At 40.6% G+C, this 17,488-nt stretch overlaps 1 protein-coding gene across 2 annotated transcripts in view; it reads left to right on the top strand.

Moving 5' to 3' along the window:
* Nucleotides 1-6,133: 6,133 nt before the first annotated feature.
* The window catches only part of TMEM45A (transmembrane protein 45A), a 66,241-nt gene continuing 54,886 nt past the window's right edge, over nucleotides 6,134-17,488 (top strand). For both annotated transcript variants that reach the window (XM_027585680.2, XM_027585682.2), the window contains exon 1: nucleotides 6,134-6,303. The gene's annotated coding sequence lies outside the window, so the exon portion shown is untranslated. The remainder of the gene's footprint in view (nucleotides 6,304-17,488) is intronic.

Raw genomic sequence — 17,488 nt, 5'->3', positions numbered from 1 at the left:
TAAATGCTCCAGGCTCCTATCCTTCAGGAGGACAATTAGGAGAAGCATTCTGTAGGATTCTCAGGTGGTTCTTGTGCTAATCTCGATTAGCCACAGTAGTGACCTTGATAACACACCCTATTAATGGCTCTTCCTCCTTCTTTGTCTTGTTCTTTCTTCTCCCTTGCTCCTGCTTCCTGAGATAACATAGCAAGTAAACTACCTGCATCCAAATTCTTATCCCAGGTTCTGATTTTTTTGAGGGGGGTGGGGTGGGGGGACACCCAAACTAAGACATGTTACTGGAAATAGTACTGACACCCTGATAATTAGGATGGGCCTCTAGAATTGGATCACTTACTGGTGAGATGACAGTGAGCATCCCATTGCTGTGGGGAAGGGGCAGGGGATAATCTCTGGCCTGGTCTAGCAGCACAGTTACTCAGATTCTTACTTTCCATGCACTGGGATGAAGTATAAGTGGAAGAGCAAACACTAGATTATACCATAGGGTCAGCACTTGAACAGTATGAGATTAGATTATATGAATTATAGAGTTGACAGGCTCTTGTGAGTTGCCTCGAAAGCCTCAAAGAAGAGAATGACAGGTTCAGTTCAACCGACTATAAATATGATCGAGGCTGTAAAAACAGGGAGGCCTCAAAGGCAGTGTTTGAAGAGACCTTCATCACTTGCAGGGATCAATATATAGTGCTGAAAATCAAGCCCAAGATTTGGTAGAAAACTGAGCAGACCTGCAAAAGAAACTGAATAAGTGGCCTTGATATGTCTCCTGTGCTAAAACCAGAGCCCTGACCAACCAGTGAGACTCCGAGGATATATTTATGATTGTACGGACTGCCTTGGTCCATAGAGACAGTCTATCATCCTGACCTGAATGCCTTTGATGAACAAGATCACTTCAGCTAGATAAATTTTGGGCTGTTTTTTCTAATTGGATGACTCCCATTGTAGTAGAAGATTCCAGCAAGTTCCACATGAGTAATGTCATTTATCCCTCTGGGAAGCATCTTCAAGTAACTAAGGATAGTCTCAGTTTTTTTATTTTTAAAGATTTTATTTATTTATTTGACAGAGAGAGACACAGTGCAAGAGAGGGAACACAAACAGGGCAAATGGGAGAGGGAGAAGCAGGCTTCCCACCGAGAAGGGAGCCCGATGTGGCGCTCGATCCCAGGACCCTGGGATCATGCCCTGAGCCGAAGGCAGATGCTTAATGACTGAGTCACCCAGGCGCCCCAGGATAGTCTCAGTTTTAAGAGATCTTCTCTTTGGTCGGAGAGTTACATGATCTGCTGGTGGTGTTTGTTTAAACACTTATAGGTCTCTTGTGACAATTGCGAAGGTGCAACTCACTGTGTTTTGGGGAGGGAAGTAAGTTAGTGCTTGGCCTTCACTTCAAGAAATACACTCTTGGGGATGCACGTGGTGTCCCTGGAAAGACCAGAGTTGTTGATAATTGCTGGGAAGTATCAACTCAGGTGAGTATGCATCAGTGTGGGATAGGGGGTATAGATTGACAGTGCCTCCAATGTGGCCTCTTGGCTAGTTGGTAAACCTTAGGGATAGTTGAAGCTAGTGTCTGCCTTTGGAAAAACCACCTGAGGGTAGTCAGTCCAAACTGTCCTGTTCGTCTATGTCAGTAGCTCATGGGAGGACTGAGAATGGGAGTGAAGAAAATATTCAGAAGTGTTGACCGGTGTTGTCAGGGAATGTACAGGAGCTGGAGTCACCCCTTGTTTCCAATAGACTTTATAGTAAAGTTAAGGGGAACGGCTATTAAACTGTGGTCAGAGCTGTCTGACAGGGAATGACACACCCACTGTGTCATCTAAGATGCTTGCAACAGTTTGGGAGAGATGCATCACGGCATTTTCCTTGGGGAGAAAGCTCCCAGGGGCAGGTCTGAAAGACACTGTGTGATTAATGTTCCCATGCACTCCTCCCTATGTCCCAGGGTTTATGGTGTCCTTCCTTAGGTTTGTTGCTGTCCCTTTGCTCTACAAAATCAGTGTGTCCCTTCCAGCAGCTATAATCTCACCTCTTTCCTAATCACACCCTCTTCACTCCCACATCTTTTGTCTAGAGGGTTAGGTGCAAGAAGGACAAACACATCTTAATAAAACTTACAGAGAGATCCCTCGTGTCCTCCAGTTGGGCCTGCATGGGAGGCTCATTGAGCAATGTACTCAACCAAGTGCTCATTATCCTTATGATCTAGGACCATATCAATCCAACAAGAGAAGGCAGGCGGCTGAACCAGAATGAAATTTGAATCCTCTAGGCCCTCTTTTGGCCAGCCTGCACCTGGAAGGTATACCAACCTGGATGGCCTAGTGTTGCCATTAGGGGAAAGAATGAAACATCGTGCCCAAGAATGGCCAGGGCAGACTTCTGAATTTTCAAAATACTTCCATATCCCCTTCCACCCCTTCCATCCAGAACATGACCCAGGAATTGGCCAAGAGGCTATTATCCCTTTCTGGAGAGAGCTGCATTTTTGCTCAGTGACCAAACTGCTTTACTAGGTTGACCGGGAAGAGGTGAGGGAGATAAAGTCAAAAATATTTTTTTAGTTAAGCTTTTTATTTTATGATAATTGTAGATGCACACACAGTTGTAAGAAATACAGAGAAATTTCACATACCATTTGCAGTTTTCTTCAATGGTAACATTTTGCAAAATGATAGCACAATATGACATGGATACAGTCAGGTTACAGAACATACCCATCACTGCAGGGTCCCTCAGGTTGCCTTTTAATAGCCATGCTCATTTCCCTTCCCACCCCCACCTCCCAATCATGAAGTTTAACCCCTAGCAATCATGAAGCTGCTCCCCCTTTCTATAATTTTGTCATTGCAAAGGATGTTATAGAAATAAAGTCACAACATATATGTGAAAAAACCTAGTCTTTTACATTAAGTGTAATGTTAGCCATAGGTTTTTTTGTGGGACAAATTGTGGACATTCCCCTCTATTTCTCTTTTTCTGAACATTTTTATGGTACTGTATTTTGTGACATGTTTGTTCTGTATTGACTGATAGTCTGTGTGATTTTTCTTCTTTAGGCTGTTAATATTATGGATTACCCTGATTAAATATTAAACAAGGCTTCCATCCTTGGGAAAAAGCCCACTTGATCATGGTGTACAATTAGTTATTTTTATATATTGTCGCATTCTATTTGCTAATATTTTGTTAAGGATTTTTGTAACTATGTTTATGAGGGAAATTTGTCTGTAGTTTCCCAAGTCTGGGCCAATGAGACAAAAAGAAAACCCAAGGAACTCGCCATCATGTCATTCCTTGGGTCCCTAGATTATTAGCTTGTCTACCTTCTTCTTGCAACATTTCACAGTCTTCCTATGCTTATATATACAAGCATACCTTGGAGATATTTCTGGTCCAGTTCCAGACCACTGCAATAAAGTGAATATTGCAATGAAGTGAGTCAAACGAATTTTTTGGTTTCCCAGTGCACATAAAAGTTATATTTACACTATACTATAATCTATTAAGTGTGCAATAACATTACGTCTAAAAAATGATGTACATACCTTAATTAAAAAGTTCTTTGTTGCTAAAAAATGCTATCATCTGAGCTTTCAGCAAGTCATAATCACTGATCGCAGATCACCATAACAAATATAATAATAACAAAAAAGTTTGAAATATTGTGAGAATTACCAAAATGTGACATGGAGACATAGAGTGAGCAAATGCTGTTTGAAAAAAATGGTACCACTAGACTTGTTCCACACAGGGTTGCCACAACTTCAATTGGAAAAAAATACAATATCTGAGAAGCACAACAAAGCAAAGCACAATAAAACAGAGTATTCCTGATATTAAGTCAGGAATTTTAGTTGTACTAGCAGGGGAAATAGGGAAAATTATGTCTACTCCATTTTCTTACAAGTAGAATTCCCCAGGAATCTTTTTTTTTTTAGTAGATTTTTGAGGAAACTGTTCCAGTGGTTAATAATATCAGATGCTTGTCAGTGGTAATGAGTGTGGAAGGTTGATCATATATATCTTGACCATCAGCCCACTGTTGAGTAGCTTTTTAGATAAAAGGTGCACCAATGTCAGATTATAAATGCTCCAGAAAGCCAAACTCATGATTAATTACATTGGCCACCTCTCCTTTGTGGGCTTCCATGACTCCCAGAGGGATTGAATATTGATAATCTACTCACGTATTTTTTTTACTTGGTGAACAGGATCCTAAATTTTTGGATGATTTGTGGAGGTGTGATTACATTGTAATCAGGGCTACCTTGACTAAGGTGTCTGATTAGCCCACTGTGTCAGACAGACTCTAAGGTGGCCCCCCCATGATCTTCACCTCCTGGCTTTTAGGAACTGCAGAGCTAGACTCTAGGAAGTAAGGGCAGCTGCTAGCTGACATCCAGAAAGAAACTGGGAACTCAGGCCTATAACTGCAAAGATATGAATGCTGCTAACAGCCTAAGGGAGCTCAGAAGCAGATTCTTTTCCAGTTGAACCTTCAGATGAGAATGCAGCCTGTCGGACATTTTGATTGCAGCCTTGTGAGACTCTAAGCAGAAGATCCAATTAAAAACATGCCTGGACTCCTGACCCTTAGAAACAATAATAGTGTGGTGTTTCAGGCTACTAAATTTGTGGTAATCCGTTATGTAGCAATAGGTAACAAATACAACCATGAGGACATCATCTGTGTAGTGAAAGCTTTGGACATCAGAAGGTAAAGGCGTGCACTCAATAAATTCTGACCCATCCCCTCCTGGCAAATGGCAGGTAAGATCATGATGGTAAGTACCCATGATGAGGTACCACAAACGTAATTTGTAGATCTTGGTAGCATGCCAGAATAGGCTTCTCTTCATCTTGGTAGCCTTCATCTGAAAATGGAGATAATTATAGTATCGACTTCATAAGATGGTTGTAAGAATTATATGATAATGTGGGTAAAATGGTTTATTTAGTACAAGGCCTGGAATATTTCATGGTGTGTGGCCCAAATGAATGTTGCTCATGGCATCTTTATATTTTAGTGAAGTCACACTTCTATCACATCCTTACATTATAATTGCAATCGATTGGCAGACCACTCCTCCCCACCCCAGCTAATCAACCAACCAGTCAACCCTTCAATGATTTCCCCAGGATCAAAGTCTCGTTTGGTGCAGTTCTGTCTAAATTCTCACAGAATAAAGCAGTATTTCCCATTTTTCCACAACTACCAACACCCGTCAAAAAACTCCAAGCCCACCAAGTCTTCCAAAGCACTCCTGTAACCAACACTGGGCTTCTCCGCAGAAACAGCCACCTTCCCAGTTAATAACGACTTCAATAAAGGATTCATTAATTCCCCACCCCCAGCAAAAGAATACTGTCCGCAAGAAACAGGATCTTGATTTTTATTATTTGCTCCATAGAGAAAGCGGCAAGAATGAAGTCCTCAGGCGTGGCCTGAACGCCTTTTGGGGGCGTGGGCATCCCGGGGCCCCAGTCTCTTCCACTCGGAAATGCAAGGGCTTTAAGCCAACTCTGGCGTGTCTTAATTTCACCCCAAGAACAGACTGCAATCATCGTGTTTAAACAAACCAACCCAACGGCCTAAAAGCATGAGCATAAGGGGAGCCAGGGCAGGGGTAAATCCTGGGTACGCAGGACCCCCTCTCGATCCCGAGGCCCTCCTAGGCCCGCTGCCGCTGCTGAGTGCCACATCAGCGCCCGCGCTGCACTTCCAGGTTCCTCTCGAGGATGGAGCGAGCTAGCCCGGCGGGCGGGGGCGGTCCGAAACCCTCGAGAGTGGCGGGCTGGCTGGCCAATAGGAGGCAAGCGAGGAGTCGCGGCCACCAATGAACTGGAGCTCCGGGTAGTAGGCCCGCCGAGGTTCGTGCCCCGCGGGGGAACCAGATGAAGCACATCTGGACAGCTGCGCCGAGAAACTGTGCGGCCCCTTCGCGGGCCCGACGTCAGCTGGGCACGTCTCCCACGTTCTCTCCTGCTAGCCACTTATTATTATTCATATTCCCAAAGAAGAAACCGAGGATCCAAGCTTAAAATAACCCCCCCCCCCTCCCCCCCCCCCCCCCCCCCCCCCCCCCCCCCCCCCCCCCCCCCCCCCCCCCCCCCCCCCCCCCCCCCCCGCTAATTGAGACGGAGCCAGATCCCATCCAGCACACAGTTTAATTTTCATGGGGCTCTGGGATCAAAAGAACAGACACAGCAACAACAAAAGCCCAGTCGCTGTCTGATTTAAAACTGGCAAAGTGAGAAAAATAGTGTTGAGTAAACAGACCAAGTTGGGTAAGTTTTGGAGACATGCTGGATATCTTATTTCTCCCGCTGTGATCTCTCTCCTGCGTCTTTTTGCTGTTCTCATTATCTGCTCTTCATCAGAGAGATAAAAATATCGCTTGCTGCCACAAACTGCAGAGACCCCCGGCTTCCTTTCCTTCTGCTTTGCTAACAATTTAATTTTTTGGTTACGTGTGTGTTATTTTAAAATTTCCTGGGAACAGAAATTTAACTGGTATCCTGTTGTAAGCCTCTCCAAACCTAAGAGTTGAATCTACTGATGAATTTATTTTCCTATTTTCTTTCTGTGGGAACAGAGTATACATTTGTAAAGGTGAAATCTTTATCCATTCCCCCCTTCCCTGACTGTTCGGATAGAATATTGAGAAAGTTATCAGACTTATTCTAAGTTAATAGAACTTCTGCTTCTGTTAATAGGATGTTTAATATTAACTTACATTCTGAATTCTATAGGTAACTGCTGTTTCACTTAACATGTATTCACATGTTTGTAACCCGAATATATCTTCTCTATGTTCTCCTGTCCATAGTGGGAGATCAAATTCCTTTATGATTGTTAAAAAGCTCATTAAATATGTGACAGACAATTTTATGCATCGATAACCTTATAATTGTATGTTAATCCCATAATTCTATCAAAAGAATATTTAGAGTGATAGTAGATGTGTGTACTTGCAGATAATTGTGTCACATATTTCAGGACTCAGAAAGGGAAATGATGGCAAATATTGAGCTGGGTGAATGGCCTGAGGCCCATTCCATTCAAAGTATCCATAATTTTGTTTAAGCAATGTTTTGGGTTTGAGACTTTGTCATATACTATTTACTGTCATGGCAGATCTGGCCAGAATTGATGTGTAATTTCTGGCTCAGAAAGGAATAGGTGGGGATTTGGTGCCATAATTGCAAGTTGCAGAGTGTTTTTGAATCAGAACAGTAGTGCAAACAGTGGATGGAACAGTTGAAGTGGTTTTCAGGGATGCAGGGTTAGACGAACAGTGCTTCAGAGAAACAATAGAAAGAGCCCGTGGGCTGGTTCAACTCACAACCTCACTCTTTGAACCTTGGGTCAGTTACTCAGACCATCTGTGCCTCGGTTTCCTCCTCTGTAATGTGGAGATATTAACAGTACCTACCTCATGGGTTGTCTTGAGGACTAAGTGAGTTAACATAGGTTAAACAATAGTTCTGGCACATAGTATGTCTTTGCTGTTGTACTGACTCTTCATTTCCTCCCTTCTCAGCTTCCTCCCCTGCATGTCAGTTTCCCAGCCACCATTCTGACCTCTGAATTAGCAACTAGCATTTACTGAATGCTGACCTCTTGTTAATGATGCACTATATAAGTTTGTAAAGGAGAGAGAGTCTTGAGAGGAGAGGAGAGTTTATCAGGTGCCAGAGAAAGAGCTAAAAGGTTCTGGGAGTGCAGAGAATGGAAAGAGGACTTCTTGTTGTAGGATGGATTCATAGAAGGGTTGGTTTTCTGGGAAAGGACTTTGCTGAACAGGTCGGGTTGAGAGGAAAGAGATCATGGAACAGTGGGTGGCAGGGGAAAGGGAAAGCATGGGCAAAGCACTGAGGCTGGAAAATGTGGATCTATCCTTGGGGACAATGGGTTGTGATGCAGGATAATCTGTGAGAGGTGCATGGGTAGAAGGGTTGGACAGGTGGGAGAGGTAGGAGAGGGGATGGTATGGAAAGCCTGGTGGGGAAGGGGAGGCTCGGGTCGTAGATGGGTGGGGGATGGTGAGCTGAAATAGCAGCAGTTATATGGTGGAGATGTTTCTGGAACAATCTCTTTCTGGGGTCCAGGCTCCACCTCTTGCCCAGCATATGCTCCCTGGCTCTCCATCCACTCCACTACTTCTGGGACCTCCCTTCAGGGCCTGCTGGCTGTGTGTATAGGACTGAGCGGTGAGCCTGGGCCATACCTTTTAGACTCCATGGTGTCTGTCTGGGAGCTCTGCTGAAGTGGTCTGGCATTCTGGGCTATTAGCCCTGATACTTTTTAGAAATAGGCCTTCCCCTAAAGCCTTTGACATGGATGTGATTGTTCTAACTCTCTCCTCCTCCCATACACACAGTGTCTGCAGAGTAGCTCTTTCTCCCCATGCTGAGAGAATCATCTCTTCACGTGTTAATACTTATAACTTTGTAGTTCACAGTTATGGAAGTAGATAAGACCTGTAATGTATACATAAGTGGAGAGTCAGGTTGGAGCTCTCCTGCTTTCTCTTCCTTGAGGGCATTGTGCTGGGGCAGACAGAACCTGAGTTCTGGCACTGGCACTGCTGCTGACCACCTGTGTGACCGTGGGCAAGACAGGGAGCCATTATGCCCTTCTTTGTGCTGTCATCTGTAAAATTATCTCTAAGTTTCCTTGGATGATCTTTTTTTCTTCTCTCCTCATCTCTGGGACAGTCTGTTGCTTGAAGATGGCTTTTTGAGACATCTATGGCTAACATTTCCTGACCACTTAATACATGGCAAACATTATTCTGGGGGGTTAGCATATTTTAGCTCATGTAATCCTCTTACCAACCCTAGGGTTGGTACCTATTGCCGGAGGAGACAGAGACACAGGCATATTAAGAGACTGGCCCAAGGTCACACAGTGAACAAATGGCAGATGCACACCCAGTCTAACTCTAGAGCCCAAGCCTTAACCACTAGGCTACACTCTACTCCTGCTTGTCATGATGATAGTCAAGAAGTCCATGGGAGTAGGATCATTGGAGGGGGAGGGCCCATTTGAAGAATTGAGATGGTAAAATTTTCCTGGAGGGTCCAGAATATCGACATGAATCATGTCTATGGCATGTGCTGTGTGTGGAGGCAGAAGACATTTTATGTGTTTATTAGATGCGGCTCATTGCAGGCAAGCACTCTGTCATTTCATCTTGTTTGAACAAAACCCACCATAATACCTGGATATATAGTAGACATTCAGTAAATATTAGCTGAATGATTATCCTTTTTGAACAACTGAAAGTGTTTAAGAGTTAGAAGCAATGGTTTCCCCTTTATTTACCTGCTTTCTTCTCATTCTACTACTCTCCCCAGAGGGAGCCTTTGTTACTGGTTGGGTCTATATCCTTTCAGTCCTTCTGTAAGGATCTACTCACAGGTAAAGATCTAAATATGTGAAAATATAAATGGGACCACAATTTTTTTAATTGAAATATAATTCACACACAGTATTACATTAGTTTCAGTTGTAAAATAATTCAACAATTCTATACATTACTCAGGGCTAATCACAGTCAGTGTACTCTCAGTTCTCTTCATCTCTTTCACCCCTCCCCCATTCACATCCCTTCAGGCAACCACCAATTTGTTTTCTGTATTTAAGAGTCTATTCTTTGTTGAAGATTATTTAACCATAGAGTTGAGGGTCCGTATCTGGGCTCTTTATTCTGTTCCATTGATCTATGTGTCTGTTTTTGTGCCAGTACCATGCTGTCTTGGTGATCACTGCTTTGTAATATAGCTTGAAATCGGGCAACGTGATGCCCCCGGCTTTGTTCTTCTTTTTCAACATTTCCTTGGCTATCCAGGGTCTTTTCTGATTCCATACAAATTTTAGGATTGTTTGTTCCAGCACTTTGAAAAATGTCATTGGAATTTTTATCAGGATGGCGTTGAAGGTATAGATTGCTCTGGGCAGCACAATGTTTATTATTCCGATCCATGAGCATGGAATGTTTTTTCATCTTTTTGTGTCTTCTTCAATTTCTTTCATGAGTGGTCTGTAGTTCCTAGAGTACAGATCCTTTACCTCTTTGGTTAGGTTTATTCCGAGGTATCTTATGGTTTTTGGTGCTATTGTAAATGGAATCGATTCTCTAATTTCTCTTTTTACAGTTGCATTGTTAGTGTATAAGAAAGCAACTGATTTCTGTGCATTGATTTTGTATCCTGCCACATTACTTATTGCTGTATGAGTTCTAGTAATTTGGGGGTGGAGTCTTTTGGATTTTCCACATAAAGTATCATGTCATCCACAAAGAGAGAGAGTTTGACTTCTTCTTTGCCAATTTGAATACCTTTTATTTCTTTTTGTTGTCTGATTGCTGTTGCTAGGACTTCTAGTACTATGTTGAACAATAGTGGCGACAGTGGGCATCCTTGTCGTGTTCCTGATCTTAAGGGAAAGGCTCTCATCTTTTCCCCATTAAGGATGATATTCAACAAAGCAGGAAAAAATACACAATGGAAAAAAGACAGTCTCTTCAATAAATGGTGCTGGGAAAATTGGGCAGCTGTATACAGAAGAATAAAACTTGACCATACACAAAGATAAACTCAAAATGGATGAAAAACCTCAGTGTGAGACAGGAATCCATCAAAATCCTAGAGCAGTACATAGGCAATAAACTCTTTGACATCGGCCACAGCAACTTCTTTCAAGATTCATCTCCAAAGGCAAGTGAAACAAAAGCGAAAATGAACTTTTGGGACTTCATTAAGATAAAAAGCTTCTGCACAGCAAAGGACACAGTCAACAAAACAAAGAGGCAACCCACAGAATGGGAGAAGATATTTGCAAATGACACTACAGACAAAGGGCTGATATCCAAGATCTATAAAGAACTTCTCAAACTCAACATCCAGAAAATAAATAATCAAGTCGAAAAATGGGCAGAAGACATGAACAGACACTTCTTAAAAGAAGACATACAAATGGCTAATAGACACATGAAAAAATGTTCATCATCATTAGCCATCAGAGAAATTCAAGTCAAAATCACATTGAGATACCACCTTAGACCAGTTAGAATGGCAAAAATTGACAAGGCAAGAGACAACAAATGTTGGAGAGGTTGTGGAGAAAGGGAAACCCTTTTACCCTGTTGGTGGGAATGCAAGTTGGTACAGCCAGTTTGGAAAACAGTGTGGAGGTTCCTCAAAAAATTAAAATAGAGCTACCCTATGTCCCAGCAATTCCACTACTGGGTATTTACCCCAAAGATGTAGTGAAAAGAAGAGCCATATGCACCCCAATGTTCATAGCAACAATGTCTGCAATAGCCAAACTGTGGAAGAGCCGAGATACCCTTCAACAGTTGAATGGATAAAGAAAATGTGGTCCATATATATAATGAAATATTACTCAGCCATCAGAAAGGATGAATACCCAACTTTTACATCAGCATGGATGGGACTGGAAGAGATTATGCTAAGTGAATAAGTCAAGAAGAGAAAGTCAATTATCATATGTTTCACTTATTTGAAGAACATAAGGAATAGCATGGAGGACATTAGGAGAAGGAAGGGAAAAATGAAGGGGGGGAAATCGGAGGGGGAGATGAACCACGAGAGACTATGGAGACAAACCGAGGGTTTTAGAGGGGAGGGGAGTGGGGGGATGGGTTAGCCTGGTGATGGGTATTAAGGAGGGCATGTAGTGCATGGAGCACTGGGTGTTATACACAAACAGTGAATCATGGAACACTACATCAAAAACTAATGATGTACTGTATGGTGACTAACATAATAAAATAAAATAAAATTAAATTAAAAATAAATAAAAGTTCACTAACCTCAGGGGGGGAAAAAGAGTTTATTCTTTTGTTTGACTTTTTATTTTGTTCATTTTTGTTTTTTAAATTCCACCTATGAGGGGTGCCTGGGTGGCTCAGTCATTAAACGTCTGCCTTCAGCTCAGGTCATGATTCCAGGGTCCAGGGATTGAGCCCTGCATGGGGCTCCCTGCTCTGCGGGAAATCTGCTTCCCCCTCTCCCACTCCCCCTGCTTGTGTTCGCTCTCTTGCTGTGTCTCTGTCAAATAAATAAATAAAATCTTAAAAAAAATTCCACATATGAGTGAAATTATATGGTATTTGTCTTTCTTAGTTTGACTTATTTCACTTAGCATTATACCCTCTGGGTCCATCCATGTTGGTGCAAATGGCAAGATTTTGTTCTTTCTTTTTTATGGTTGAGTAATCTTCCATTGTGTATATATAGCACATCTTTATTCATCTGTCAAAGAACACTTGGGTTGCTTCCATAATTTGGCTATTGTAAATAATGATGCAATAACATAGGGAGATATATATATATATATATATAATTTGTGTTAGTATTTTCATTTGTTTTGTGTAATACCCAGTAGTGAAATTACTGGATCATGTGATAATTTTATTTTTAATTTTTTGTGGAACTCCATACTGCACCAGTTTGCATTCCCACCGATACTGCAGAGAGTTCCTTTTTTTCCAAATCACTGCCATCAGTTGTTGTTTCTTGTCTTTTTGATTCTAGCCTTTCTGACAGGTAGAGGTGATATCTTATTGTGGTTTCAGTTGTCATTTCCCTGATGATTAGTGATGTTGAGCATCTGTCTTCTTTAGAAAAAAATGTCTCTTCAGATCCTCTGCCTATTTTTAAATTGGATTATTTCTTTGTTTTTTTTGGGGGGGTTGAGTTGTATAAACTCTTCATATATTTTGGATATTAACCCCTTATTGGATATATCATTTGCAAATATATTCTCCCATTCAGTAGGTTGCCTTTTCATTTTGTTCATAGTTTCCTTTGCTGTGCAAAATCTTTTTATTTTGTTGTAGTCCCAATAGTTTAATTTTGCTTTTGTTTCCCTTGCCTTAGGAGACAGATCCAGAAAAATGTTTCTGTGGCCGATGTCAAAGAAATTACTGCCTATGTTTTCTTCTGAGAGTTTTATGGTTTCAGGTCCCACATTTAGGTCTTTAATCTGTTTTTAATTTTGTGTATGGTGTATGAAAGTCATCCGGTTTCATTCTTTGCATGTAACTGTCGAGTTTTCTCAGCATCATTTATTGAAGACCGTCTTTCCCCATTGTATATTCTTGTCTCATTTGTCATAGATTAATTGACCATAAAAGTGTGGATTTATTTTTGGGGTCTCTATTCTGTTCTATTGATCTGTGTATCTGTTTTTGTGCCAGTACCATACTGTTTTGATTACTACAGATTTGTCGTATAATTTGAAATCTGGGATTGTGATAACTCCACCTTTGTTCTTCTTTTTCAAGATTTCTTTGGCTATTCCAAGTCCCATACAAATTTTAGGATTATTTGTTCTAGTTCTGTGAAAAATGCTGTTGGTGTTTTTTTAAAAAGATTTTATTTATTTATTTATTTATTTGACAGAGAGAGAAAGAGAGAGAGAGCAAGCAGGGGGGATGGCAGGCAGAGGGAGAAGCAAGCTCCCTGCTGAGCAAGGAGCCCAATGTGGGGCTCTATCTCAGGACCCTGGGATCATGACCTGAGCTGAAGGCAGACGCTTAACTGACTGAGCCACTCAGGCGCCCCTGCTGTTGGTATTTTGATAGAGATTGCATTAAATATGTAGATTGTTTTGGGTAGAATGGACATTGTAACAATTTGGTTCTTCCAATCCATGAGCATGGAATATTTGTCTATTTGTGTCTTCTTCAATTTCTTTCAGCAGTGTTTGATATTTTGGAGTATACAGATCTTTCACCTCTTTGGTTAAGTTATTCCTTTTATTTTATTTTATTCTATTATATTTATTTTATTCTTTTTAATGCAATTATAAATGGAATTGTTTTCTTAATTTCTCTTTCTGCTGCTTCATTATTAGTATATAGAAATGCAACAGGTTTCTGTATATTAATTTTGTATCATGCAACTTTACTGAATTCCCATATAAATTCTAGTATTTTTTTGGTGGAGTCTTCAGGGTTTTCTCTATATAGTATCATGTCATTTGTAAATAGTGAAAGTTTTACTTCTTCCTTACCAATTTGGATGCATTTTATTTCTTTTTCTTGTCTGATTGCTGTGGCTAGGACTTCTGGTACTATGTTGAATAAAAGTAGCGAGAGTGGACAACCTTATCTTATTCATGAAAATGGTGGAAAAGCTCTGTTTTTCATCATTGAAAATATTGTGGTTTGGAACCACAACATATTTATTTAAAAAAAATAGAGAAACTGAAATGTTCCAAGGCTTGTGGAAAAATGGGGCAGGTGTCAGGTAAATATTCTACTTCTATTTCTTGGGCACTGAAGTTTCTTGTCTTATTCCTGGAGATGCTATGGTTTTGGGATAAGAACTTCTCATGATGAAGGTCGATGCAGGGTTATTTAGGTGCCCCATTATTATTTATACCTAGTCTGATTTTACATCTTTTTGGTACATCATTCTTTAAGTCTTTTATATTCTTTAAGTCTTGTATCAACTCTAAAATAGTATTTGAAAAATATTTTCATTTGCTTTTTACTTCATTATGTTAATGTAGTCAGTCTTTTCAGTATAGCACTCTGACTGAGCACATAGACTTTGGAGTCAGACTGTGAGGGTTTCAATCCCAGATCTGCTTCTTACTAGTATACCTTGAATAAGTCATTTCTCTAGGAGGCTATATTATATTGTATATTATTATAAAGTGGGGGATAGCAACAGTCATTAAATGAGAAAAATCCATATAAAGAATTTCGCATAGTATCTGGCTCATAGTAAAGCCTATACATATAAGCAATTCATTGTTTATTGTGGTAAAAAGCGTAACATAAAATTTGCCATTTTAACCATTTGTAAGTGTGTAGTTCAGTGGCATTAAATACATTCATATTGTTGTGCAGCAGTCACAACTAACCATCTCCAGAACTTTTTCACCAAAATGAAACTCCATAGTCATTAAATAATAACTGTTACCCTCCCTGACTGGCAACTACCATTGTACTGTCTCTAGGAATTTGATTACTCTATGTACCTCATATAAGTGGAATTATACAATATTTGTCCCTCGATGACTGGCTTATTTCACTTAGCATAATGTCTTCAAGGTTCATCTATGTTATAGCATGTATTTTTAAGGTTGAATATTCCACTGTATGTGCATATCACATTTAGTTTATCCATTCATTTGTTGAAGACATTTGAGTTGTTTCCATCTGTGACGGCTAATTTTTTGTGTCAACTTGGCTAGGCCACACTAACCAAATAAGGCAAAGCTTATTCTAGATGTTTCTGAGAAGGTATTTTTTAGATGAGATTAACATTTAAGTCAGTAGACTTGAGTAAGGCAGATAGGTCTCCATTATGTGGATGGGCCTAGTCTAATCAGTTGAAGGCCTTTATAGAAAAAGACTGACCTCCCTTTGACAAGAGAGAATTTTGCCGGCAGAATGACTGCCTTTGGACTTAAACTGCAGCATCATCTCTTTCCTGAATTTCTAGCCTGCTGGCTTATCCTGAAGGTTTTGGACTTGCCAGCCTCCATAATCATGTTAGCCAGTTCCTAAAATAAGTCTCTCTCTATATATAATATATAGCTATAGATTTAACTATATATAGATAGTAGATACAGACATATATATGTGTAAATATAGATAGGTACCCTATTCATTCTATTTCTTTGGAGAATCTTCACTAATACACCATCTTTTAATTATTGTGAATAGTGGTGCTATGAACATCGGTGTACAATTATCTGTTGGACTTTCTGCTTTCAGTTCTTTTGGGTATAAACCTAGAAGTGGAATTGAAGAATTAAAAAAAGTAATTCTTATAGGAATAAAAAAATGCCCAGTGCCCAGCAAGGTAAAATTCACAATATTGGCACCCTAAAATAGTGAAGCAGTTGTGTTTAAAATGGAAATAAATACACTCTCCCTGACTGTCCTGGAGGTGTACTTACATACACATATTTGTACTATTAAAAAGTCAGGGCGCCTGGGTGGCTCAGATGGTTAAGCATCTGCCTTCGGCTCAGGTCATGATCCCAGGGTCCTGGGATCGAGTCCCGCATCGGGCTCCCTGCTCCTTGGGAGCTTGCTTCTCCCTCTGCCTCTCTCTCTCTCTCTCTCATGAATAAATAAATAAAATCTTTAAAAAAAAAAAAAAAGTCAAACAGTTGAGGTGTTCACTATGGTAACATTTTGTACATAATAAGCCAGAGTTTGCCAAACCGTGGTCTGTGTTGATTTTACCTTGGCTTCTGAGATAGAAGTTTTTCTTCAATGACTGTTACGGTTTTTTAAAATTCTTTTTCTGTGTTTGATAACTCCAACCTCCCCATTGGATTATGGTGAGGTAGACTCAGCTAAGAGTAATACTGGCCAAATTCATCATGCATCCTAAGGGTTGGAGCTAGTAGGGGCAATGCGTGCAGGGTGAGGTGAGGCTAATTTGTTGAGGCTAATGGTGACTCAGAATCAAAGGCCTTATGGAGAGCAGCAAGGGCCAAAGCAGGGCTACCAAGATCTGCTGACAGGTCTAAGGGGCTTGACTAAGCCAGAGTCTAGAACCAGAAGCCTTTGAAACCAACAGAAGCACATGGGGAGGGAATTCAGCCAAGTCCAGTTGGGACTGTGACTGAAGTTGAAGAGTCAGGGCTTGATTTCATTACTAGAGGTATGAGGCTGGGTCAGAGAAGGATGCCCTGGAGTCAGGCTTGGGGTTAAAGCTCTGGACGTTCATACCTTAGTCCCAGGCTTTGAGCCTGGGCTGTCTCTTCTCCCTCTGAGAATCGGACATTTTCTCTGTTTCTCTGCTCCACTGCTTCCTAGGAGTCCAGTCTGACACCTTATCTTGTGATATCTCTGCATAGATATTTTGCAGCTAGAACAAACAAGTTTTCCTTTTTTAAAAAATGTGAATATAGTTGACATGCAATGTTACATTAGTTTCAGGTGTACAACTTAGTGACTTGACAAGTTTATAGACTAAATGAGTTTTCTTCAGTTTGGCTGTTGCTTAGATCTTGTCATTCCTTCCCACTTGGTCTATGCAGATATATTTCTGTTCCTCATACAACTTATACATTTCTCAGGTGCTGGAAAACTCTGTTTTTTTAAACATGTTGTAGCCCAGATCAATTATTGGGAAAACTCCTATTAAGATGACAAGATATTATTACTATCATTTGATAGAGATTTTACTTTCTTTGAAGGTAAGGATTAAATGCTCAGTCTTTGGGAAAACTGGAAGTCAGTTTGTCTTTTAAAGGAGAAGTACTAAAGTCACTTTTTCACCTAGAAAGGAAGCTTTCAGTTAGAAGTCTTAAAAAAACTTTACTTTTATTTCAGCAATGACCATACTATGGATTGGGATGTAGGGATGGATGCTGGTCAGTATTCCCATGTCACTGTAATAGTTCTCAGAGCAGAAATGATTCATTTGCAGTATTTAATAATAAAAACAGCAGTAAGAACAGCCA

This window comes from Zalophus californianus, chromosome 1 (assembly GCF_009762305.2).
Source record: "Zalophus californianus isolate mZalCal1 chromosome 1, mZalCal1.pri.v2, whole genome shotgun sequence".
In the NCBI taxonomy this organism is placed as follows: domain Eukaryota; kingdom Metazoa; phylum Chordata; class Mammalia; order Carnivora; family Otariidae; genus Zalophus; species Zalophus californianus.
Note: the sequence above shows the minus strand (reverse complement) of the source record. Positions and strands in the feature narration are given on the sequence as shown.